The sequence below is a fragment of the Palaemon carinicauda genome, chromosome 25 (genome assembly GCF_036898095.1).
Source record: "Palaemon carinicauda isolate YSFRI2023 chromosome 25, ASM3689809v2, whole genome shotgun sequence".
NCBI lineage: Eukaryota > Metazoa > Arthropoda > Malacostraca > Decapoda > Palaemonidae > Palaemon > Palaemon carinicauda.
In genome coordinates, this window is record NC_090749.1 from 91,596,624 (window position 1) to 91,622,911 (window position 26,288).

At 50.6% G+C, this 26,288-nt stretch overlaps 2 long non-coding RNA genes across 3 annotated transcripts in view; one reads left to right on the forward strand and one right to left on the reverse strand.

Moving 5' to 3' along the window:
• The window catches only part of LOC137618699 (uncharacterized), a 375,124-nt gene that overhangs the window by 222,868 nt on the left and 125,968 nt on the right, over positions 1-26,288 (reverse strand). The gene's annotated exons all lie outside the window — the stretch shown is intronic.
• Positions 1,446-26,288, forward strand: part of LOC137618703 (uncharacterized) — a 313,464-nt gene continuing 288,621 nt past the window's right edge. For both annotated transcript variants that reach the window (XR_011039805.1, XR_011039806.1), the window contains exon 1: positions 1,446-1,828. This is a non-coding gene — a long non-coding RNA (uncharacterized lncRNA). The remainder of the gene's footprint in view (positions 1,829-26,288) is intronic.

Genomic DNA, 26,288 nt, shown 5'->3' on the forward strand with positions numbered 1-26,288 from the left:
GTCAAAACCAACTTTGGGTTTTTGGTTGGGAAAAACACATTTGGGAAAACGGTATATAATGGGAAAACAAACCTTTTCTTTTCTATACATTATGTTCTTTGATGTATAATAAATCCATTGAAAACTGCACAAATTATATATATTTTATACTTATGGTAAATTTTTCATTTATTTTTTGACATTCTACGGATCGGTCTTTTGCGCTCCCATTCGTTCGTTCGTATGTACATACCAGTTTTCCCAGTACATAGTGAGCTTAGGGTTTCTATTTTTCGGCCAGCGAAGCGAACCCACGGCGGAAGAAGAACCTTTATATTTAGTGTAAAATGAAGTTAGCCGATCTGGTTGTTCTGTTTGGTTGCGATTGAAATGAAGGTCAAATTTGGTTAAATCACGTTATTTACTACAGTACAACAGACATTTTCTGTTGGAAATGTTTCCCTGACCCTAAATAAACTTTTACCAGCGTCGGTAGGGGTTTGCGCCCATGTAACTTTTACGATAAATGTGGCATTTTTGGGTAATGGGTTTAATTGCATTTAGTTTTCCTAATTTTATTTAGGCTAAACAGGCATTGTACAGAAGTAGGCAAATAAGGAGTTGACAAAATCTCGTCACGAAACAAAAGATTCTCAGAAACCTGATCTCTCGGACTTTGTTTTTTTTTCCTCTTTGGTAAAACCTTCTGTCATACCCTGCATTGATCCTGTCTTGGCCTACACATAGGCCAGACACAAAATTGCCTCAAATTATAAATAAATTAATATTATAGAATATCTCCTTGTCAGTCTAAGGACAGATTAATCTCAGAGTTAGGTTAGTTAAGGTTTTGGTCAATTTCAAGGATGGTTCCTTCTGGGAGACGCTGGTTTCGACATACCGTGCTCAGTGCAATTATGGTCTGTTTATTCTTGTGGCTATTTTACTTTCCTTAGCAAACTCTGATTTTGTTCCTTTTTCTTTCTTCCAATTTTAATCCAAAGTTTTCTTCCGTTTTTTTTTCGTTCAAGATATACCCAATATTCAAAACCAAATCTAAATGGTTTAGCAGATTTCATAGAAATAAATTACAGTTGTACAATTATGTACATTTATTTGTTATCATTTATTCAATTGGGATTTATATTGAAAAATAATTCACTTCGTAATTTAAACTAAGACTTTATAATTTTTGCTTACCTTATGTTTCAGACTTTTGCATATCAAAATGAATACTGTATTACCATTGAGCATTGCTCGTAGACAGATGGAAGACTATAAAGTACAGTACAATAATGTGTTATCTTGAGCAGAGTCAAACATCTCTCTTATTCCTCATAGTTTTATCATTTTCATTCCTTATTAAGCTGTTTTTTTTGTGATTATGAATTCCATGCACAGCACAATATGCAGTATTTCATATTATTATTTTCACAAAGTAAATTTCTTTTTTATATTCCTCAGGAAGACGTAATCGCCTTCTGGTATCAAGCTGATTGTCCTAATCTTTGCTGTGGCAGGAGATAACAGCCGTCATATTGTCAGGAGTCTCAACACAAAGGTGACTAAGACAATCGCCATCCAGCCTCATAGCAGCTCAGCTTATCGGGTTCCATCATTGCCGTGACTCCAGACCCCCTCGTTTTCTTCGGTGTCAGTAAAGTCAATACTGGATTCAATGGAGATGCAGATGGTTCCTTATTCTGCCATTTATAGAAAGAAGAAATGAAGAGGATCAGATAAATCCAGAAACAATGGAATCCATTGCGTTGAATTCTCTTGTCCAAAGACTGAATGAGACAGGTATTGGCTGAAGGGACATCCACTGAAGACTCCTCTTGTTTCATTGGTGAGTTTGGGAATCAGGGTTTTGGGTACCATATCATACTATGGAAATATAAGTAGGGTTGATATTAAGAACAGTTCCCTCTGGATTACTGTTCCCAATGTGTAAGAGGCCGTGTCATAGATCTTAGTGGCCTTTGAGTTAGATTACTTCCATTTTCCATCTTCCCTCTTGACCGTTAGATTTTCTTATTCTTTAATCTCTGCCCTTTAATTATAAACAAGTCTGGCTTAATAATTCCTTTAAAATAATTACTATTGTATGATACTGTACCTATAATCATTATCAACTTCTTGCTGAGCATTAGAAATAAGACCTCACTGTTTTATGATACATTACAGTACTGTATTGAACTGTATTCTAATATCTACTGCTAATCAGATTGGTTCGATAACTAGAATACAAACCTACGCTATTTATTTAGGGGTTTTACTTTTGGCGTAGCTGAAATGACGAGCCATTAAAATTTAGCGAGGGTTAACTGCCCATACTCTAGTTAGCGGGGGTAGTGAGGCTAGCTTGCTACCGCTCCCACTCACACACCGGTGATTTAGCTCACTTTTGCTTTTGGCTCGGATGGTATATGGTTGTTGCCGTTACTCATCCTTCGCCGTTAATGAATTCTTTTGTGCTTTTTCTTTGTGTTAGTGTGTGTGTATGTTGTCTTCTGCGACCTTGCGCTCCTGCCCTGGACTTGATGGCCAGCCCTGCGAAACTTATATGTCAGCAGTGGAGACCGATCGCCACACCTTTTGTCCCGCCTGAAGAGGTCAACGATGTGATAGTAACATCCAGTGTAGTGAGTGTCGGAAGGTGTCTGCCTCACAGTGGGGGATGTTTGGGCGATGACGGAAGAAGTCTAAGCGGTATATTTCTCTTTCAAAGGGGGAATACCTAAGGCTTTTTCTTGCGTCTCCCGACCTTCCTCCGAAGCTCCTACTCGTTCGGCCTCTTCCGAGAGACCGTCGAGTAGTAACGTAGACCCTTTCAATTGTGGCCAATCCCGGTCTTCGAAAGATGGTGTTGCTTCCCCTAGCGAAGCTGCCCCACTTCTGCCCCTGGATGAGGTCTTGTCTATGTTTTATGTTTTACAGGCATGGTCGTCTATGTTTTTTGTTTGTTCCGACACAGATACAAACCTTCGCTATTTATAGGGTATTAATTTTGGCAACGCTGAAAACCAGCCAAGATAATTTTAGTTAGGGATAATTACCCCATCCGCTAGTTACCGGGAGGGGGTTCGGGTAGACTGGCTACCCCGCTCACTCATACCTGTCAATTGAGTAACCACTTTTACTTTAGGCTCGGTAGAGTGTGGACGTACTGTCTCTCTCTCTCCCGTTAAACAAACTGCTTTGACTTGATTACTATTCCTTTTTCTTTTGTGTGTATCGGTGTGTGTTTGGTTATTGTCCCGCTATGCGGACATGTCCAGGTATTGAAGGCCGCCGTTGCAGTACCTTCATGTCGTCCGTGGAGACGGACCCACACCCTTTGCGCCCGGATTGCCGGGGAAGTCAGTGTTTGCGGGACAACACCTGTTCCGAGTGTAGGGAGTGGCCTGCCTCCCAGTGGGAGAGGTTTGCGCGTAAGAAGAAGAAGAAGTCTAAAAGCGATTCTTTGCTTTGGGACCTTCCTTGAAATTGAAGAAATCGCGGGCTTCTGCTTCTTCTACGCCCAAATCCTCGACCAGGCCCTTCCGGGGCATGGTCGAGCAGTAGCACAGGGCTTGTGACTCATGGTCAATCCTGTGGGATAGGCGAAGGTGGCGGCTCCCTTAGTGAGTTGGCTCCTTCTCTTGCCCCAGGGAGCGCCTGTTCCTTTCCAGACCTTGTCTCTTTGTGGCCATCGCTGGGCGTCGATGGTACCCCCACGAAGGAAGTTCTCCTCGAACTCCTCCGAAGGGGAGCAGAGAGAAGGCGGTAATCTCCTTCCTCTGCGGAGGTCGATCCTCCTCTAATGGGCGCAGGCGTTGTTGCCCGTCGGTCAGGCCGAAATTCTGCTTCCGACGCCGAGGAGTTAGCTAACCCACCATGGGCGATGGCAGGGCTCTCTCCAAGGCAAGCTCCCCCTTTCGGGGGAACATATCCCTCGTTCGCGAGAGAAGATTGCTTCTTTACATTGGCAATCTCCTTACGCTTTAGGTTCTCCTCCAGGGGCGGAAAGAGAACCTTGTTATAAGCGTAGTTCTCCTTCGGGTGAACTCTCCTCCCCTGCGGAGAAATTATCTGTAGACCTTAATCAGTCTCCCCCTCAGGCGGAGTCTGTTGAACGTTCATCTCCAGAGGTTCGTAGAGTGGAGGGGTGGGTAACCCCTCCCCACCTCAGACGTTCTCCTCTTCGGGCTGTGAGGAGACTTCTTTTTGAACCTGCTGGTTCTCCTCACGTAACGATCACCCTTTGGGCTGGCGTGATCTTGAGCCTTTGGGCTCTCGTCATGTTGATCCTACGGGTCCTCATGACAGCAGGAGTCCTTTGGGTCTCCATCGCGCTGAACCTTCGAGCTCTCGCGACTTGAAATCTTTGGGTTTCTGTTACACTGAACCCTCGGGTTCTCGTAACGATGGTAATGTTGAACCTCCAGGTTCTCGTACTGTCAGTCAAGCTGACCCTTCGGGGTCTCGTGACTGAGGAACCTCGGTTCCTCGTTACATTGACCCTTCGGGGTCATGTAACCTGAGTTACGCCGAACCCTTGGGCTCTCGTAACTTTAGTCACGCTAACACTTCAGTGTTTCGCAATACAGGCTACTTTGGACTTTGATCCCTTGTACCCTTAGTCACGTTAACCCTCCGGGGTCTTGTACAGAGAAACTTTGGTTTCTCATTGCGTTGATCCTTCGGGTTCGCGCAACACAGTTCACGCTGAACTTTCAGGTTCTCGTGACCATAGTCATTCTTTTTATGACAGAGAGTTTTCAAACTCGTTGTGTTGATCGTTTGCGCTCACACAACACGAGCTATCGTGAACCTTCGAGTGAGCGTAGCAGTGAGTTCTCTCACCAACCTGAGAGCTCTCGCGCGCACGACCAAGTTGGCGCGCACGGCCAAATTGGCGCACACCGCCAAATTAGCGCGCACGGCCAAATTGGCGCGCACGATCAACTTGTCGCTCGCAAACAAAATGGCGAACATGACGGATGGGTTCATCTTATGGCGTGCCATATGCGCAGACATCCTGTTGCTCGCCATGCGCTCGAACAACCTACTGTGCATCGCGAACAACTTTACGCGCCACACGCGCGAACAACTTTACGCGCCACACGCGCGAACAACTTTACGCGCCACACGCGCGAACAACTTTACGCGCCACACGCGCGAACAACTTTACGCGCCACACGCGCGAACAACTTTACGAGCCACACGCGCGAACAACTTTACGCGCCACACTCGCGAACAACCTTATGCGCGCCACGAGTGCAAAAAAGGTGCTCGCAATCGGGAAGGGCGCGTGCACGAGCACCTTTACGCCTACTGACAGCTCGGCGCACGAGCGTGCAACCATCTTGGCACTCACAATCAGTCTCTCAAGCCTCTTAGGCCTCAACAGAGACAACAGTTGCCTGCGCGACCGAGCCCAGATCTTATCTCTTAGGGTAAGCCTGTGCCATCTTGCCTGTAGGGAAGCCTCCCTCAGATAAGAGGGTTAGGAAACCTGCCCAGGTTCCTAAACCCAGGGAGCAGTTCCTTCCTAAGGACCTCCCCCTTAGTTCCTCAGGAGCTCGTGACCCCCATGGCTTAGCGCCTTATTCAATGTAATGCGCCAAGCCATGAAAGGAGTCGTTCCCCGCTCTCAGTCCTTAGGTGACACACCTAGGATCCCTTTATCGCCTTCTCTCTTCCCAGGGTCCTCTCCTCCCTCTGATCCTAGGAGGAGTTCAGAAGATTCCGCACAGGTGGGTCCTTCTGGCAAAGGGAGATGGTCATCCCCTTACAAAAGACCTCTGGAGGAGATTAGGCATGAACCTCGTGGTAGGCCCCTGCAGTTCAAGACGCCATAGGCCAGACCATAGGGGAAAAGGATTCATCGGTCGCCCCCCCCCCCCCTTAGGAGGATAGAGTTACTTCCTGTGGAGCCTCCTTCCGTCCCTCACCGGTCTAGATAGTGCCTAAGGAGGCACGACCTGCAACCGGACGGGACTCGCCCCATACAGCAACGGACTTAAATTCCACCTCTGGCCTCGTGGGAGGGAACCGAAGGATTCGTTCACCATCCCCAAATCCTCGGCCAGGCTTCCTTCCTCACTGCCTCCCAGGCAGCCGGAAGCGAGCATCTCCTCGTCAGTCTCCCTATCCCCAGTCTATCCAGTTGACGACTTTGACCCACTCCAGGCACTTATGGATAAGAGCTCGGACGTGGAAGGGCAGAACGATCTCGAGGACGACGCTCTTCCAGCAGCTGCTAGCCCTAAGCTTACGGAGGATGAGAGGAAGGAGTCGGAACACACCTTCTGGCAGGTCCTAGCCTGCATCCGTTCCATCAGTGGACTTCCAGATCCATCAGCAGCCCCCCTAGATGGAAAAGAAACAGTCCTTGACCAGTTCTATGGCACTCAGAAACCTCAGAGGACCAGCGCAGCTTTGCCCTGGTCAAAGGGGTTGAAGAGTGCCAAACAGAAGACAGTGTCCCAGGCAACTGAGTCCACCACCTCTCTTCGCTCCAGCTCGTCCTCCAAGCTCCTACCTCCTCTGTATGTGTTTCAGAGGAGGTACTACGAGATCCTCAGGGAATCTCTTCCAACGCTGCCTCTCGACCACTCTCGAAGGCCACACCCTTCGAGAAACTTACGCGACTTCCAGTCTCCTTTTCGGCCTCTGAAATCCTGAACCAGGAGAAGGTGGTGAAATACGCCATGCTGGCTACTTCGTGGCTGGATTTCTGGTTAGGATCCTTAGGACAACTGATGTGGCCTAAGGACCTGTCTCGGGAGTCCTCCAGGAAGTCTTTGGAGACTTTCCTAATGTCTGGCACTCGGGCCATCGAGTTCCTCTCCCATCAGGTTCCATCCCGAGGATGTCGAGTGAGTGGCAGAGAGGTGGAGGAAGTCCAGTCAGGACTCCCTCATCCAAAAGGTCTTAACAGGTAGACCTTACCCCTCTCAGCCACAGCGGAAAGCACAGCAAAACCTGCAACCGAAAAGGGCTAGAGACCCAAAACAGTAGGGTGAAAAGGGTGCAAAGCAGGCCTTTCACAGCAAAAGGTCCTTTCGTGGAGGAAAGGGTAAGAAGGGATCTGGCCGAGGCCGGTCCCGATAGGACAGGCAATCCTCCCATTTGCCCACCTGGGGGGGAGATGCCTGCAAAGCTGCTGGCAGAGGTGGCTTCATCACAGGGCCGAACCCTGGATGGTCAAGGTGATTCGTTCAGGGTATCGTATCCCATTTACGCTCTCTCTCCCTCCACTGACTCGAGTGCCGATTCCATCGAGCTCCTGTGCGAAGGGATCCGCACGGGAGTTTGCCCTCAGGGCAGAAGTCCACTCCATGTTGGAGAAGGACGCTCTCCTGGAGGTCCACGACGGGTCCCCAGATTTTTACAGTGGACTCTTTCTTGTGAGAAAGGCGTCTAAAGACGAGACCAGTCATCGACCTCTCGGCCCTGAACAGGTTTGTCGAACAAACACCTTTTAGGTCGGAGACGGCCGACACAGTCAGAGAAGCGAAAAGCTCCAGGACTTCATGTACACTCTAGATCTAAAGGATGCATACTTCCAGATCCCAATTCACCTGTGTTCCATGAAGTATCTGAGATTCATGTTCAATCGGAAGCATTGCCAGTTCAGGGTTCTGTGTTTCGGTCTTTCCATAGCACCCCAGGTATTCACGAGAGTATTCGCCCTAGTATCATCTTGGGCTCACAGAGTCAGCATCCGTCTCCTAAGATACTTGGACGACTGGCTGATTATGGCAGACTCGGAGGCGGCCCTTCTCCGTCACCGAGACGAGCTTCTAAGGTTTTGCCAGGGTCTGGGGATCGTGGTAAACCTCGAGAAGTCTCAACTTCTCCCCTCTCAAGAACTGGTATACCTAAGCATGCGATTAGACACCCTAAGGCACAAAGCGTTTCTATCAGATGAAAGGATCCAGAGACTGAGGGAGATAGCACAGGGCTTCCTCAGTCGGAAAGAGCTCCTGGCGCAGTATTGGCTTCGCCTTCTCGGTCACCTCTCTTCCCTGAGCCAACTGGTCCCCAACAGTCGCCTCAGGATGAGATCCCTCCAGTGGAGACTAAAATCCCAGTGGAACCAACACTCCGATTCCCGGGATCATCTAGTCCGCATAGGGCTAGAGGAACTGTTGGATCTCAGGTGGTGGCTGGCGGAGCCGAACCTCTGCATAGGGATCGATCTTCTCGTCTCTCCCCTGGAATTGATGCTTTTTTCGAAATGCATCAAAAGAAGGATGGGGGGCTCACGTGCTGCACCATTACATCTCCGGCCAATGGTCCGAATCAGAAAGGTACCAGCACATAAATCTCTTTAGAGATGAGGGCAGCCTTTCTGGCCCTCAAAAAGTTCCACCAGGTCCTGGCGGGGCACTCCGTGGTGTTGATGAGCGACAACACCACGGTAGTATCATATCTAAGCAAACAAGGCGGTACCTTTTCACAGCCGCTGTGCCATCTTGCAGTAGAGATACTCAGATGGGCAGAGGACAACTCGGTGACTGTATCACCTCGCTTTATTCCGGGCAAGCGGAATGTGCTAGCAGACAAGCTGAGCAGAGCGAATCAGATAGTTGGCACCGAGTGGTCTTTGAATCCTATGATAGCCAACAAAGTCCTGACTTTGTGGGGTTCCCCGACTGTGGATCTGTTCGCAACGGCCCTGAATTTCAGGCTCCCATTGTACTGCTCCCCAGTACCGGATCCCCAAGCTCTTTGGCTAGATGCTTTCCAACAACGGTGGATAAACCTGGACACTTACGCGTTTCCCCCGTCCTGTCTGATGAGAAAAGTCCTCAACCAGGTACGAGCAAGCAACAACTTGCAAATGACCCTCATAGCTCCGCTATGGCATCATGCAGAATGGTTCCCGGACCTTTTGCATCTCCTCACAGAGATCATGAGGGAGCTCCCTCCACAGCATGACCTCAAACAACCACATGCCAACATCTTCCATAAAGTCGTAGCTTCGCTTCGACTTCACGCCTGGAGACTATCCAGCACTTCCTCACACAGAGAGGCTTTTCGTAACTGGTTGCAAAAAGAATGGCTCAGGAGATCCACAGAGGCAGTCTACCAGGCGAAGTGGTCAGTTTTCTGTGGTTGGTGTCGTGGAAGGGGTATCTCTCCCCTCGATGCCTCTGTTCCAACTATAGCAGTTTCTTGTATACCTTCAGGAAGAAAGCTTCTCTTGGTCTCGGCAGGCAAAGGCTACCACTCAGCCTTGAGTCTTGCCTTTAGACTGAAAGGAGTCGATTTTTCCTCCTCGTTGGGACTTTCTTTGCTCATACGTAGTTACGAGCTTACTTCTCCCCAAGCAGAGCTAAGACCTCCCCCTTGGAACGTGGTTCGGGTCCTCAGGCCTCTGAAGGGCCTCTATGAACCACTACGCCAGGCCTCCAATTACCACCTCACGTGGAAGATGGTGTTCCTGCTTGCTTTGGCTTCGGCCAAGAGAGTCAGTGAACTTCATGGTCTATTTGCTGATGTCTCTCACTCTATGAGATGGGGGAAGTAATCCTCAACTACATCCCTGAGTTTGTAGCTAAGACAAAATCCTGGTGTGCCGTACTCCAGGTTCGGCCCATTTCGGATAGAGAGTCTTCGTTCTGTAACCGAAGATCCAGACCAACTGTTACCATGTCCAGTAAGGAGTCTGAGGTGTTACTTAAGAAGAACAGTAGAACTTAAAAAGTTCAAAGTTGGAGCAAATGTTTTTATGTTGACCTGGTTGACATGAGTCTTTCTATAGTTTATATATGACATATCTGTTTTTGACGTTGTTGGTAGTTTATATAGGACATATCTGTTTTGACGCTGTTACTGTTTTTAGAATATATTGTTAATTTATTCTCAACATTTATTTATTTCCATATTTCCTTTCCTCATTGGGATATTTTTCCGTTGGAGCCCTTGGGCTTATAGCATCTTGCTTTTCCAACTAGGGTTGTAGTTTGGCTAGTAATAATAACAATAATAATAATAATAACAGCAAAAGCTCGCCCCCGTGTACAAGCACTTTTTTCCAGCACGGGGAAGGTCAAGAGGAGGGTCACGAGGAATACTATTTCCTCCTGGATAAGGAAAGTAATGGAATACGCTCTATATCCAGATCCTCCTCTGTCCAACCGACCCAGAGCTCATGACGTTAGAGACATTGCAACGTCTCTGGCGTTTAAGAAGAATTTTTCTGTGGCACAGGTATTGCAAGCGGGCGTGTGGAAGCGTCAGACGACCTTCACAGCCCACTACCTGAAAGACGTAACCCACAGGAGTATGGAAACCTTCTCCATTGGTCCTGTGATGGCCGCACAACAAGTGATCTAATGCCTCAGGCTCCTTGATGGACAAGTAGCAGAGGGTTGAGGGGTGAGGTTACCCGGGTTAGTCTGGGGTGAATGAAGAGAATGTCTGGCTCCCTTCTTTCTTTCACCCTCCCCCCCCCCCCCCCCCCCCGAAACAGCTCCGCAAAATCGAAGCATAGCTGACCTCACCCCTCTACAGGTAAGATTCATTTCCCTTGTGCAACCTGAGTATGAATAAATACTTTGTTACGTCACCAATACCTCTTGAGGGAGGGTATTGGATATGTCTTAGAACTCATGTTTATCCTTGAGTTCCTACATAAAGACAAGCCACGAGTCTCTTTCTCACAAGCTTCTGCAGGCCGCTATCGTTGAGTTACCTTGTAACTGCTTTGATTTTAGCGAGGGTAGGGTTCCTACTAATTAGATCAAAGATCAATTAGAGTGAACCCTGGGTCATGACCAAGGGCAGTTGGTAGAACTTCCTCCCTCCTAAGAATAAGTCACCCTATAAATAGTGAAGGTTTGTATCTGTGTTAGAACAAATACCAAATTTGGAAGTAATTTGTATTTTTCCTAACATACAAACCTCGAGTTATTTATACCAATTGGCCTGCCACCCTGTCCCCCTAGAAGTCCTGCCAGAAACCAAAAGTGGTTATTCAACCTACAGGTGTGAGTGAGAGGGGTAGCCAGTCTACCCCAACCCCCTCCCGCTAACTAATGGATGGGGTAATTGTCCCTCACTAAGATTGTCTTGGCTGGTTTTCAGCATTGCCAAAAGTAATACTCTATAAATAGTTCCAGGTTTGTAAGTTAGGAAAAATACAAATTATTTCCAAATTTGTTATTTTACAGGCATGGTCGTCCTTGGGGTTTCCGGGTCCGCCCTCGAAAAATTCCTTGCTACAGCTCATCCTCCAGGGTGCAAGTGTGCAGCCGTTGTCGTTGACTTCGGAGGTAGATCCACTTGCGCTTATCGACGTTGTGGTGTCAGAGGTGTCTTCTGTGGTTTCTACCCACGCCCCTGCCCCTCCAGACTCTCCAGCTGTTGCTGCCGACTTAGTTTCCTCCGTTCCTGATCATCCTTCGAGGGGGAAACTTAGTCCTACATCTGTCTCTCCTGCGAGTGTTTCTCTCCCTCGGTGAAGTTCTCTCATAGAGACTCCTCTTCGGAGGACTTCTGCTGCTCATTGTCAGCTTTCTGATCCAAGGGCCCCTTGAGGGCGTCTCGGTTGCACAGCTCACCCGCCGCTTCACCTTAGAGGTTGTCCTTCCCCATCAGGGAAAAGACGCCTCTTCAGCACTTCAGCCTTGTCATCGCAGCCGTCCCTCGCAGAGGAGCCTCCGCTTTAGTCGTCTCCTGTCCCGCTTCAGTTATCTCCTTCACTCGTTCCTGGACCTTCTCCCAACAATGCTGCTGCTATTCCTCGTACTTTGGTCCTGGACTCTTCTTTAGACTGTTAACAATCTCCATCGGTGGATGTTCACCCTTCCAAAGGGCACATCCCTGTTCCTGTGCTTCCTACCAGCTGACCTGCCGACCTACTATCACCAATCCTGTCTCCGGTACAGTCTCCTGAGGCCCTACCTAAGCGTGCAGCTACACGCCAACGCTCTCCAGCTTGCCAGCACCCTGCAATGCACCAGCGCTCACCAACATCTCATCAGCGCCAGCCTGCTCTGTCACGCTTTACTCAGCGGGCACGCTCTCCAGCTTGTCAGCTCTCTACAACGCTTCAGCGCGGGCCTTCACCTGCTCGTCCTCAGCACCTTCCAGCGGAACCTCACTACAGAGAGCAATGTTTCCCAGCTCGCTAGTACTCACCAGCCAACCTACAATCACCGTCGCAACAGCTTGCCTAAACCTCAGTGCGCGCCCGCGCAACTTTGGTCTCAGGCTCGCCAATGCGCACCAGAGCTCTCCTGCACGCCAATGATCTACTGTGTGCCAGCGCTTTCCTGCATACCAGAGCTCTCCTACGCGCCAGTGCTCTCTTGCGCACGCTAGCGTTCTACCGTGCGCCAATACTCTCCTGCGCTGGAGAGCGTTGGCCATTGCTCTCCAGTGCCGAAGCTTCCAGCTGCTCTCTAGTAACATCCTGCGCAATCTGAGGGGACTGCTCAACACCCTGTGCATTGTCTTAGTGTGTGCCGCTCTCTTGCATGCCCTTGCTTTCCTGCGCATTCTAAAGAAGCTGAACAGTGCTTTACTGCATGCCAACTCTCTACGGCACACCAGCGCTCTCCTACACACTTGTGCTCGCCAGTGCACCAACACTCAGCAGAGACTCCTCGTAGGGAACCTTCGGTCCCTTTCCCTTCAGGGGATCTGTCTGACAGTGCGTCAGTCAGTCAGCAGCCATGGTTCAGTGCTATGGTCAGGGCAGTGGTACAGGCATTCAATCCTCCTGTGTCTGGCCGCTCTTCGGAGCATCCTACAGCTCCAGCAGACCCTCTGCAAGGAACCATGACTTCTTCTCCCCTGAAGAGGAGAAGAGGAGTCTCAGACATGATCATTTCCTCTAGGGTAGACCATCAAGGCCAGCTCCTCCTGCATCTTCCTCCAGATACTCTCGTACCTCACCTCTGCCAAGAGAGTCGCGTGAGGAAAGACCGCCTCTCTTCCCCCTTCGGAAGAAGCCTCCCCTCACGGAGAGTTCCCCACCACCAACGGAAATCAGAAGGGACACGACATCTCGGCCTTCGATGCTGGAGTCCTACCTCCTTCCTCGGAAGGAGTCCAAGGACTCTAAGACTCTTCCAAAGTTCTCTTCTAGGACTTCTAAGTCTACAGAGACAGCCGGTCACTCCATGGATGTCTGCGACCCATCACGAGAAGAGCTCTTGGGGATGGAGACAGGAGACTTCGCTGCAAGTCCAACGTCGGAAGGAGAGAAAAAAAAAAAAAAAAGAGTCAGAACATGCATACTGGCAGGTTCTGACTCTCATAAGGGTTCCCAATGGGTTTACCGACCCAGAGATACTCTCACGGGAGGCTATGAACACGGTCTTAGACCCTGTCTTTGGCACCTAGTAACCCTCAAAGACCAGTGGAGCCTTGCCCTGGTCTCAAGGGCTCAAGGGTGCCAGGGCTAAGATCGCCCTACAGCTCTCTGAACATGCCGCCTCCCAATGTTCCGGCTCTACCAAAAAGCTTCTCCCACCTCCTTGTGTCCAACAGAGGAGGTATTTCGAGATTCAGGAGGAGCCTCGTCCAGCTCTTCCTCTCCATCACTCTTTGGAATAGCTCACCCAGGGAGTCTCTCTAGAAAGAGACTCCAATCGACAGGTCTCCTTCTCGGCATCCGAGATCCTTAACCAGGAGAAGGTCGAGATGTACGCCATGGAGGCTACTTCGTGGCTTGATGTCTGATTAGGGGCCTTGAGAATCCTGGTACAAACAGGATTTCTCCAAGGAACATACCAGGAAGGCAATGGAGACTTTCCTGCTCTCAGGCACTCGCATGATCGAGTTTCTCGCCCACCAAGTTTCGAACTTGTGGGCGAATACCATACTGAAACATCGGGACGTGGTGTCTGAGAGGTTCCATCAATAAGTTCCAAATGCCTAGATTGCTTGGCTGAGATATTCCTCTCTAGAGGGAGCCCATCTATTTTAGCCTAAGTACATGGAACATACTTCTGAGAGATGGAGGAAGCCCCATCAGGACTCCCTCCTCCATAGGGCTTTGACTTTCAAGCCCTATAAACCACCAGCTCCTCAGCAGTCCCGTCCAGCCGAGACCATGATGAACAAGACAGCAGTGAAGACCACTGTTTCTAAGAAGCCCTAGGCACTAAGTCCTCCAGGGGAGGAAAATATCCTAGATGGAGCGGCTGAGGCCGCAAACACTAGGATAGGCACCCTGCTTTTCCACCAGCTGGAGGATGCCTACAAATTTGCTCAGACAGGTGAAAGCAACTCGGGGCCGAACCCTGGACAATCTCTGTGATTCGTCTAGGGTATCGCATCCCGTTCATAACATCTCTCCCTCCCCTGACCAGGAATCCAGTGTCTATAGACTCCTTTGCCATGGGATCAGCAATGGGGCTGGCCCTTCAGGCAGAAGTCCAGACCCTGTTGAAGAAGGGTGCTCTCCAGGAGGTCCTCGATGGGTCCTCAGGTTTCTTTAGTCGACTCTTTCTTGTGAAAAGGGCGTCTGGAGGCTGGAGACCAGTCATCAACCTCTCAGCTCTGAACAAGTTTGTCAAACAAATTCCCTTTAGCATGGAGACAGCAGACACAGTCAGACTAGTAGTAAGACCACAGGACTTCATGTGCACACTGGACCTAAAGGACGCGTACTTCCATATCTCAATCCATCCGTCTTCAAGGAAGTACTTAAGATTCAGCCTATACAACAGGAAATACCAGTTCAAGGTACTGTGCTTCGGTCTTTCCACAGCACCTCGAGTTTTCACCAAAGTGCCCTAGTGTCATCTTGGGCACACAGGATTGGCATCCGTCTCCTTCACTATCTGGACGACTGGCTAATCCTAGCAGACTCGTTGTCAACCCTTCTTCAATATCGAGACAAACTTCTGAGACTTTGCCAAGATCTTGGGATCATGGTAAATCTCGAGAAGTCATCCCTGCATCCTGCACAGGGACTGGTATACCTAGACATTATGATAGACACCAATCTCCTCAAAGCCTTCCCATCAGACAACAGAATAGCAAGGCTGAGGAAGGTCGCAAGACCCTTTCTCAGACGAGAAGAACTTCAAGCCCATACTTGGTTTCGTCTACTCGCTCACCTTTCATCACTGGCCCATCTAATTCCCAACGGTTGCCTGGGGATGAGATCTCTCCAGTGGCAACTCAAGTCCCGGTGGAATCAGGCTCTCGATTCCCTGGACATTGGGATCTCCAGGGGATCAGCAGAACAGACGGACCTCGAGTGGTGGGTGGCAAACGAGAACCTACGGAGCGGAGTGGATATTCTCGACCTTCCCCCTGATTTGATGGTGTTCTCAGACGCTTCAAAAAAAGGGTGGAGGCTCACATGCTGCACCACTCGACCTCAGGCTTCTCGTCAGAGTCAGAAGAGTACCTCCACATAAATCTCTTAGAGATGAAGGCTGTCTTTCTGGCCCTTCAACAGTTCCTGTCGGGCCACTCAGTGCTGATGATTAGCGAAAACACTACATTAGTGGCTTACATCAACAAGCAAGGAGGTACTTTTTCGCAGCTCATATCCCATCTAGCAGTAGAGATACGGAGATGGGCCGAGATTCACTCGATACCACCATCGGCACGCTTCATTCCGGGCGAGAGGAATATGCTCGCTTGACCTTGTGGGGTTCTCCGACAGTGGATCGCTTCGCAACGGCCCTGAACTGACAAGATGCATACCACCAACGGTGGGACTACCAACATCGACGTTTACGCCTTTCACCCTTTTCTGTCTCATGAGGAGGGTACTCAACAAAGCTAGAACATCAGTCAACCTCTCAATGACCCTCATAGCTCCGGTATGGCATTACACGGAATGGTTTCCGGACCTTCTGCATCTCCTGAAGGAGCCCCCAAGAGAACTCCCTCCACAACACGATCTAGTCAAACAACCACATGCCAACATATTCCACAAAGCTGTAGCTTCGTTACGACTTCACGGCTGGAGACTATCCAGCATCTTCTCTCAGAGAGGATTTTCGCAACAAGTTGCAATCAGGATGTCTGGACACCTGCAAAAGTCACCAGCAGCAGTCTACCAGGCAAAATGGAAAGTCTTCTGTGTTTGGTGTCGTAGAAGGGTATCTCTCCTTTCGATACCACTATTCCAGCAATAGCAGAGTTCCTCGTGTATTTACGGAGAGAAATGTGCCTGTCAGTCTCGGCGGTAAAAGGCTATCGCTCAGCCTTAAGCCTCGCCTTTACACTGAATGGAATGGACATTTCTTCATTGGTAGAACTCTCCTTACTCATACGGAGTTATTAACTTACCTGCCCTCAGTCTGAAGTGAGACCTCCTTCATGGAAAGTGGTTCGAGTTCTCAGGTCTCTTTAGAGATCTCCCTATGAACCATTACGCCAGATAACAGATCTCCACCTAACTTGGTAGACAGTGTTCCTGCTAGCTTTGGCTTTGGCCAAGCGAGTCAGTGAACTTCATAGTCTCTCATAAACATCGCTCATTCAAGGGGATGGGGAGAGGTAACATTCAGCTTCGTCCCTGAGTTTATTGCTAAGACTCAGAACCCTTCTAGATTTCGAGTCTTTGTTCTGTAACAGATGACCCTGATCATCTCTTACTCTGCCCAGAGGAGTTTGATGCTGTACCGTAAGAGAACAGCCGTAGCCCGTCCTCGTGTGGTGCACTATTTGTCAGCACAGGAAGGACCAAGAGGAGGGTCACCAAAAACACAATCTCAGCATGGATTTGCAAGGTCATAGATCAAGCACTGAATCCAGACCCTCCTTCACGTCGCCCCAGAGCTCATGATGTTAGGGGTGTAGCTACGTCCCTAGCATTCAAGAGGAACTTCTTAGCGACGCAGGTTCTTTAGGCTGGGATGTGGAAACGACAAACTACTTTCACATCCCACTACCTGCAAGACGTGACCCACATGAGGCTCGATACAATTTATATCGGTCCTGTAGCAGAAGGTTGAGGACACTGTTACTCGGTTTTAGTCTGCGTGAATGAAAAGGTTTGACTGGCTCTTATTCTTTTCTTCATTCTCCCGTCTTGGGGAAAGCAGCATCCTGGGTTCTCAGCACAAGCTGACCTCAAACCATGGTAGGTAAACCATACTCCCTTTTGTACCTAGTATTAAGCTAATACTGTTGTGTCCCCATACCCTGGTGAGGTGGTATTGGGAAAGTCTTGGTTACAACAGTTTTTCCTACTAAAGACTCGGAATAACCTTACCTGGATGGTCACACTTCTAAATATCTCAACACAAAGCTCGCGTATGCCGCGGACCTTGCATAACAAGGTTTTAGCGAGGCACAGGGACCCCTTATTATGAGTTTGTTCCGTAACCGAAATACAAACCACGCTATTTACATGGGGTATTACTTTCGGTGTAGCTGAAATGACGAGCCATTAGATTTTTAACGAGGGTTTACTACCCCCCCCCCCCCCGCTAGTTAGCGAGGGGGTACGGGAGGGGTAGCTAGCTACCCCTCCCCCCTCACTCACCGGTGAACTGATTCACTTCACTTTTAGCTCTGGTGGCGGTCAGACGTGTGTACCTCACCCTCGCATTTTGACAGTCTTAATCTTTTTTGCTTTTTCTTTCAGAGTGTGTTTGGAAGTTGGCCTCTACCCCTATCATGCGGAAATGCCCTAGCTTACCCGACTGCCCTTGTGGGACGTTCATGTCGGCGGTCGAGATGGACCCTCACACCTTGTGTCCGTACTGCAGAGGTCAACGGTGTTATAGGGAAAATGTTTGTAGTGAGTGCAGGGAGTGGTCTACCTCCCAGTGGGAGAGGTTTTCCTGGCGATGGAAGAAGAAGTCTAAGCGGGATCTTTCTCCTTCAAGGGTTGCCTTGAAGAAGGAAAGTTCCAATGACTCTTCCGCTGCCCGAACCTCCTCCGAAGCTCTCACTCGATCGGTCTCTCGTGAGAGGCCGGCGAGTGGTACCGTAGGCCTTGCTTTTGTTGACCAACCTCGGGGTTCGGGAGAGGGAGTTGCCTCCCGAAGCGAGGCAGCTCCTCCTCCTCCTCCGGGGGAAGATATTGATAACTCTGTAACTAATGATGAATTATTGCAGCTTTGGGCTTCCTTGGGGCTTAAGGGTTTGGCCTCAAGGGAAGCCCTGTTTGACTTGATCCGGTTGGGAGCAGCTGTCAAGCAGTCGCCGGTGATAGCGGAGGTAAATCCTCTGTCTATCCTTGACGTTGTTGTGGCAGAGGCTTCCGAGGAGCTGAGTCCAACGGTCTCTCCTGCGGATGATTCTCCCCCTCGAGGGAGTTCACTGACAGAGACTCCTCTTCGGAGGACCGACAATGGTGTGCCTGCTCCTAGAGGTCGTCTTCGCCGCAAGGCTCGCCCTCCTCTCCACCGTAGAGGCCTTCCTTCTCCCTACAAGGGGGTTAGGAGGCACCTCTTTGGTTCTTCACCCTTGACATCCCCCGCTGAGGTACCTCCTCGACGTGAGCTGACCGTTGCAGCTGCATCCATGGACCTCTCTGCAGATCGTTCGCAATCTCCAACTCCTGCCAGACCTGTGGACCTGCCTTCTCCATTCCTGGAAGCTGACGCGCTGTGGGCGCCTACGCACCCCGTTTTCCAACGGCCTCCGGTCCCTTCGGGGCAGAAGGACTTGTCTCACAATGTGAGCAAGTCTCTTCAGCGCCAGGTTTCACCTGCGTGTTCACGCGCAGTAGCGCGCAAGCGCTATCCTGCTGTTGCTGAGGTCCTTCCTGCGCGCCAGCGATCTCCTGTAGCAGAGGCAGAGTCATCTCGTCAGCGCTCTCCTGCTCGTCACCGTGCTCCTGTTTGCCAGTGCTCTCCTGCTCGCCTACGCGCCGGCGTTCTCTTGTGCACCAGCGTTTACCTACTAGCCAGCGCACATCTGCGCGCCCTGTTCCTGCTACGCGCCAGGCGCGCCCACGATCCCCAGCTCGCCAGCGATCTTCTCCTGCGTGTCAGCGCGCACCTAAGCGCCCTTGTTCGCCCGCGCGCCCACGATTCCCGGATCTGGGCACAGGCAAGAAGATGCCTCCTTCTCCTTCTCGCCCGCGATCACCTGCTCGCCTATGCATCAGCCCTCGCCTGCGCGCCATCGTGCGCACTCGCCGTCGCGCCCTTCCAGCGCTGGACGAGACGCTACACGCCCGCGCGCTCATGGGAAGTCTCCTGTACGCGCCCACGAGCAGCCCCCGGTACGCTCCTCTACTGGTTGGCCCTGCGGCCCCAGCCGCCTGCTCCTGTCCACATGCCAGCGATCTCTTGCGCGCCCGCGCGATCTGTCGCCTGCATGCAAGCATCCTTCAGCACGCTCGCGCGCGCATGATCCTGCGCGCCAAAGGTCTCTTACGCGCCCACGCGCTATCTCGCCTGAGCACGATCGCTCTATGCGCCATCGCTCACCAACGCGCTGACGCTCGCCTGCGTGCCATCGCTCGCCTGTGCGCCATCGCTCGCCCCTGTGGCCGCGCGCGCCCACGCGCACCCTCGCCCGCGCGCGCCCACGCGCACCCTCGCCCGCGCGCCCATGCCCCCCCTCGCCTGCGCGGCCACGCGCTCCCGCGCCTTCATCCCCGCGCGCCCGCGCGTGATCCCGCGATTTGTCCATCGCACGAGCACCAGTGCGACCCCGCACGCGATTCTCGTCGGGTTTCGCAGCGCGAACAGCCGAGCGAGTCTCCAGGAGCGCCCATGACCAGGTCATCATCTTCACGATCCCCCCCCCCCCCCCCCCCGCAAGCGCAGGACAGCGCGCTCGCAGGAGGAGGGGAAGTCTTCAGAGAGGTCTAGGCAACATTCTTCTTCTTCTTTTCAGGCAGGCCCTGTGGTGTCTACTCCAAAGGATCGCACGATCCCCTTCCTTCCAGTGGGAGTCTCTGACACTTGAGTCTGTCAGTCTTCAGCCTTGGTTTGGGTCCCTTATCAGATCTGTCGTCCAGGCTGTTAAGCCCGCCTTCGCTGATTTGGGCCTCAAACCAGCATCCCCACTGAAGAGGAAGAGAGGAGTGGAGTTCGTGGTGACTTCTAGGGTCAAACTGGCTCCCAAAAAGCCCGTAAGGAAGGCTCCTTCCCCCCCTCAGACATTCTCTCCCTCTCCTGTGGACAAAGCCTTTGTGTCCTCAGGAAAATCTACCGAGGTGAGGCCTTCCCCCACCGCACCAATGGGAGAGACCCCACCTCGAGTAGGAGAATCGTCGCGTACTGGGGCGGAGAAGAGTCCTCAGGTCTTTGCTGGAGTCCTGCATCCCTCCTAGAAGGGAACCTAAGGACTCGAAGACCGTCCCAAAGTCTTCTTCAAGGATTCGACCAGAGCCAGTGAGACCCCAGGAGAACGTCCACGTGTCCCCCCAAGTAGAGCAGCTGGGGACAGGAGACTTTGCTGCCAACTCACCAGGAAAGCAGCATGATTCGGAGCACGCCTTGTGGCAGGTCTTGACTTCGATGAGGCATCTCAACAAGTTCAAGGACCCCGAGACCGCCCCTCGTGAAGGCAAGGATACGGTCCTGGACCAAGTCTATGGCACTCAAAAGCCCTCTAAGGCCAGCGCGGCTTTGCCTTGGTCCCAAGGGGTGAAGAGTGCCAGAGATAAGGTCGAGGGCCAGCTCGCGGAACTCGCCTCCTCCAGTCATTCCTCTGCTGGTAACAAGCTCCTCCCACCTCCTCGTGTCCAACAGAGGAGGTACTTCGAGATCATGGAGGAGCCTTCCTCTTCACCACTCCGTGGAAGAGCTCACCAGGGGAGTCTCTCTTGAGAGACTCTCCAACCGGCAGGTGACATTCTCGGCAACGGAGATCCTGAGTCAGGAGAAAGTTGCAAAGTGTGCCATGCAGGACACTTCGTGGCTGGATGTCTGGCTAGGGTCTCTGGGCATCCTGTTGCGTTCCGAGGATCTTTCCAAGGATAGCACCAGGAAGGCCCTGGAGACCTTCCTCCTCTCGGGCACATGGACCATCGAGTTTCTGGCCCACCAAGTTTCGAACTTGTGGGCAAACTCGATCTTGAAACGTCGTGATGCGGTGACCGAGAGGTTACACGCGAAGGTCCCAGCCGTGGATGTCTGCAAGCTCAGACACTCTTCCATCCTAGGAAAGAGCCTGTTTGAGCCCAAGGATGTGGAACAGGCAGCGGAGAGGTGGAGGAAATCGAACCACGATTCTCTCCTCCAAAGGGCTCTTACATCTAAGCCCTACAAACCTCCAGCACCCCAACAACCTCGCCAGTCCAAGTTGACGAAACCGGCTGTGGCAGCAAAGACGAAGGTGTCTAAACAGCAGCCCTTTCCTGTCAAAGACAAGAAGGGCAGAAAGTCCTCCAGGGGAGGCAAGAATCCTAGAGGGAGCGGCCGAGGCCGCAAACGCTAGGATTGGCAATCCCCCTGCATGTCTACCAGTGTGGGGATGCCTACAAAGCTGCGCGTTCAGGTGGCAGCAACTCGGGGCCGATTCCTAAACGATCTCCGTGATCAGTCAAGGATATCGCGTCCCGTTCACGACATCTCTACCTCCCCTGACAGCGAATCCAGTGTCGTTGAGCTCCTATGCCATGGGATCGGTAAAGGGGCTAACCCTTCGGGCAGAAGTTGAGACCATGCTCAAGAAGGATGCTCTCCAGGAGGTCGTCGACGGGTCCCCATGCTTCTTCAGTCGACTCTTTCTTGTAAAGAAGGCGTCATTGACCTCTCAGCTCTGAACAAGTTTGTCAAACAAACTCCATTCAGCATGGAGACAGCAGACACGGTCAGACTTGCAGTGAGACCGCAATACTTCATGTGTACACTGGATCTGAAGGACGCGTACTTCCAGATCTCAATCCATCCATCTTCCAGGAAGTACTTGAGAGTCAGCCTAGACAACAAGATCTACCAGTTCAAGGTGCTGTGTTTCGGTCTCTCCACACCACCACAGGTTTTCACCAGAGTGTTCACCCTGATATCTTCGTGGGCACATAGGATCGGCATCCGTCTGCTCCGTTATCTGGGCAACTGGCTGATCCTAGCAGACTCGGAGTCGACCGTTCTTCGACACCGAGACAAGCTTCTGGGACTTTGCCAAGATCTAGGGATCACGGTAAATCCCGAGAAGTCTTCTCTGGTCCCATCTCAACGACTGGTATATCTAGGCAAGATATTGGACACCAATCTCCACAAAGCCTTTCTATCAGACGACAGGATAGCAAGGCTGAGGAGGGTCGCAGATCCTTTCTTCAGACAAGAAGAGCTTCCAGCCCAATCGTGGTTACGTCTTCTAGGTCACCTTTCCTCCCTAGCCCGTCTGGTTCCAAACGGCCGCCTCAGGATGAGATCCCTGCAATGGCGGCTCAAGTCCCGGTGGAATCAAGGCCACGATTCCCCGGACATCCTGGTCCCTATGGGCCCTACGGAACGGACAGACCTTCAGTGATGGGTGACGGACGGAAACCTTCGAAAGGGAGTGGATCTTCTCGTCCTCCCCCTGGATTTGATGCTGTTCTCGGACGTTTCAAAAGAAGGGTGGGGGGCCCACGTTCTAAACCACAGGATGTCAGGCCTATGGTCAGAATAAAAAAAGAGCCCCCACATAAATCTGCTAGAAAGAAGGCCGTATATCTGGCACTTCAACAGTTCCAACGGACCCTGGCGGGTCACTCTGCGGTGGTGATGAGCGACAACACCACGGTGGTGGCTTTCATCAAGAAGCAGGGAGGTACCTTTACACAACAGCTATCCCATCTTGCAGTAGAGGTACTGAGATGGACCGAAGCCCACTCGATTCCACTATCGGCTCGCTTCATTCCAGGCAAGAGGAATGTGCTCGCCGACAGTCTGAGCAGAGCGTCGCAGATAGTGAGTACCGAGTGGTCTTTGGATCCTCTAGTAGCCAACAAAGTCCGGATTTTGTGGGGTTCCCCGACGGTGGACCTGTTTGCGACAGCGTTTAACTTCAAGCTTCCGCTGTACTGTTCCCCAATCCCGGACCCCAAGGCACTCTGGCAAGATGCCTTCCAACAACGGTGGGACAACATCGACGTCTACACCTTCCCACAATTCTGTCTGATGAAAAGGGTGCTCAACAAGACCAGACTATCGGTCAACCTGTCAATGACCTTAATAGCTCCGCTATGGTATCATGCTGAGGGGTTTCCGGACCTTCTGCAGCTTCTGACGGAACTCCCAAGAGAGCTCCCTCCACGACACGAGCTACTCAAGCAACCACACTGCAACCACTTCCACAAAGCCGTAGCATTGCTTCGGCTTCACGCCTGGAGACTATCCAGCGTCTCCTCACAGAGAGAGGCTTTTCGCAACAAGTTGTGGAGAGGATGTCTCGACACCTGTGAAAGTCATGTGCAGGGGTCTACCAGGCAAAGTGGAGAGTCTTCTATGGTTGGTGTCGTGGAAGGGGTATCTCTCCCCTCGATGCCACTATTCCAGCAATAGCGGAGTTTCTTGTGTATTTACGGGAAGAAATGTGCCTTTCGGTCTCGGCGGTGAAAGGCTATCGCTCAGCCTTAAGCCTGGCCTTCAGGCTGAAAGGAATGGACATTTCCTCCTCGCTGGAACTTTCCCTACTCATACGAAGCTACGAGCTTACCTGCCCTCAGTCGGAAGTGAGACCCCCTCCATGGAACGTGGCTCGTGTCCTCAGGTCTCTTAAGAGACCTCCGTTCGAACCATTACGCCAGGCTTGTGATCGTCACCTGACTTGGAAGACGGTGTTCCTGCTTGCTTTGGCCTCGGCCAAGCGAGTCAGTGAACTTCATGGTCTCCCGTACGACGTCGCCCATTCAAGGGGATGGGGGGAGGTAACGTTCGGGTTCGTCCCAGAGTTTGTTGCTAAGACTCAGAATCCTGGAGTTCCCGACCCACGGTTCGACGCCTTCAGGATTTCGAGTCTCCGTTCTGTAACAGATGACCCAGACCATCTCCTACTGTGCCCAGTAAGGAGTCTGAGGCTCTATCTGAAGAGAACAGGTGCAGTTCGTCCTCGAGTGCAAGCCCTTTTTGTGAGCACAGGGATGACAAAGAGGAGGGTCACAAAGAATACCATCTCAGCTTGGATTCGCAGGGTTATCCACCATTCCCTGAATCCTGACCCTCCTCCGTCACGTCGCCTGAGAGCACACGATGTCAGAGGCATCGCTACGTCCCTGGCATTCAAGAGAAATTTCTCTGTGACGCAGGTTCTACAAGCTGGGGTCTGGAAGCATCAAACGACCTTCACAGCTCACTACCTGCAGGACGTGACCCACAGGAGGCTCGATACGTTCTCTATCGGCCCTGTGGTGGCTACACAACAGCTGGTCTAACCTCAGGCTCCTTAATGGACAAGTAGGAGAAGTTTGAGGGCATTGTTACCTGGTTTTAGTCTGCATGAATGAAAAAGTATATCTGGTCCTTACTCTTTTCTTCATCCTCCCCTCTCTTGGGGAAAGCAGCATCCTGGGTTCTCTGCAGGTAAACCATGCTTCCTTGTGTTCTGAGTATTAATATAATACTGTCGCGTCCCCCATACCCTGACGAGGTGGTATTGGGAACGTCCTAGCCTAGATTTCCATCTAAAGGACTTCAGGTTAACTTCCTAGGACGAGTCACACATCTTTCCTTCACACACTAGCTTATGTAGGCCGCACGGTCCTTGCGGAGCAAGGAACTTGCGAGGTGCAGGGACTCCTTATCTCGAGTGCTACACACTCGGATCCTGAGTCCCCGGGCAAAGCCAAAGCCAGTAAGGCTGGGACTTACCACCCTACCTAAGGGTTGAGTCACTCCATGTAAATAGCGTGGTTTGTATTTCGGTTACTTAACAAATGACAAATTCGGAGATAATTTGTATTTTTCCTAACCATACAAACTTTAGCTATTTACACATACTTGCCTGCCAGCCCTGTCCCCCGTGAAGTCCTACCTCTAAGCGAAGTGAATCAGTTCACCGCTAACTAGCGAGGGGGTAGTAAACCCTCGTTAAAAATCTAATGGCTTGTCATTTAAGCTACGCCGAAAGTAATACCCCATGTAAATAGCTAAGGTTTGTATGGTTAGGAAAAATGCCAATTATCTCCGAATTTGTCATACTAACATACTCAGATAAGGAACTCCTGGGTAAAAGCCAAAAGCCAGATTAGCAGGGACATCCACCCTTCCTAATGGGTGAGTCACTCCTAAATAAATAGCATAAGTTTGTATTCCAGTTGCGGACAAATGTCAAATTCCTAAGGATACAAACCTTAGTTATTTGTGCAAACTTTTCCGCCAGCCCTATCCCCCTTGAAGTCCTACTTCCAAGCAAAGTGAGTAGTATGGGTAGTTAACCCTTGCTAAATTTTAATTGCTCGTCATTTCAGCTACGCCGAAAGTAATACCCCAAAATAAATAGCTAAGGTTTGTATCATTAGGAAAAATACAAAATATCTACGAATTTGTCCTATTCATATGTACTTTACTGACTAACCAGGTTCTGTCTATGACCATTTTCTTTGGTGGTCAAGTATACCTATTCTTTTCCAGCCTTGTGTTAGTTTTAATAGTAATCTGTACAACATTATCTTTAGGCAAGTCAAGCATTGCTCATTATTTTTTATAATTTTTATTCCTTAATAATTTAAGCATATTTCTTCATAGGATTGTAAAAGATATGTTCACCACAATATATTGTATTTTATGGTTTAACTTTTAATTTTGATTGTATTCTTAAAGATAAATTTTCTTTCAGGAAGACCTTGAAATCATCATTGAAGAAGTCGTACATCCCAAGCAAGGCAATGCAAGGAGACTGCTGTGGTCATATTGCCAGCGTACACCGTGCTTCCACATCATTGGATTCAAGCCCATTATAAATCAGCCCAGTCATTGTGTGTTGGTGACAAAGCCCAGCTTTTCCTTCTTCAGTGGGGTAGCCACTTTTATCCATGATTCTAACATCTTCCAACATCAGCATAACATGAGTTTGTTCCTGTGCGGATGCAAGCTTCCGAGTCATTTATATGGGCTTACTCCCATGTTGTTTTGCTACGACTTGAAAGAAAAATGTATAACTGGCAACCATGTATGGTTACCAGGCAACGCCATGGTTGGGTAGTGCACTTATACCTCTGAGATGGCGAGTCACTCTCCTTATAACTGATCTCCCACACTACGATCATAACCCCATGCTGGATTCTTTCTTTCTCCAGGGCTTTTTCTTTCAGTGTGCTTTGTGAGATGAAAGGCTTTTGAGGTACAGTAATGTGCTGACTTTCCCTGGTCATGAAGGTCGCCCTTGAGGAACATAAGGTGGGTCCAGGTTGATCCGCACCCCTCATGCTTGAACTGCCGTGGTAAGCCTTGTGAAATTTGATGGCAGTGACCACCCTCCCAGTGGGAGAAGTTCCA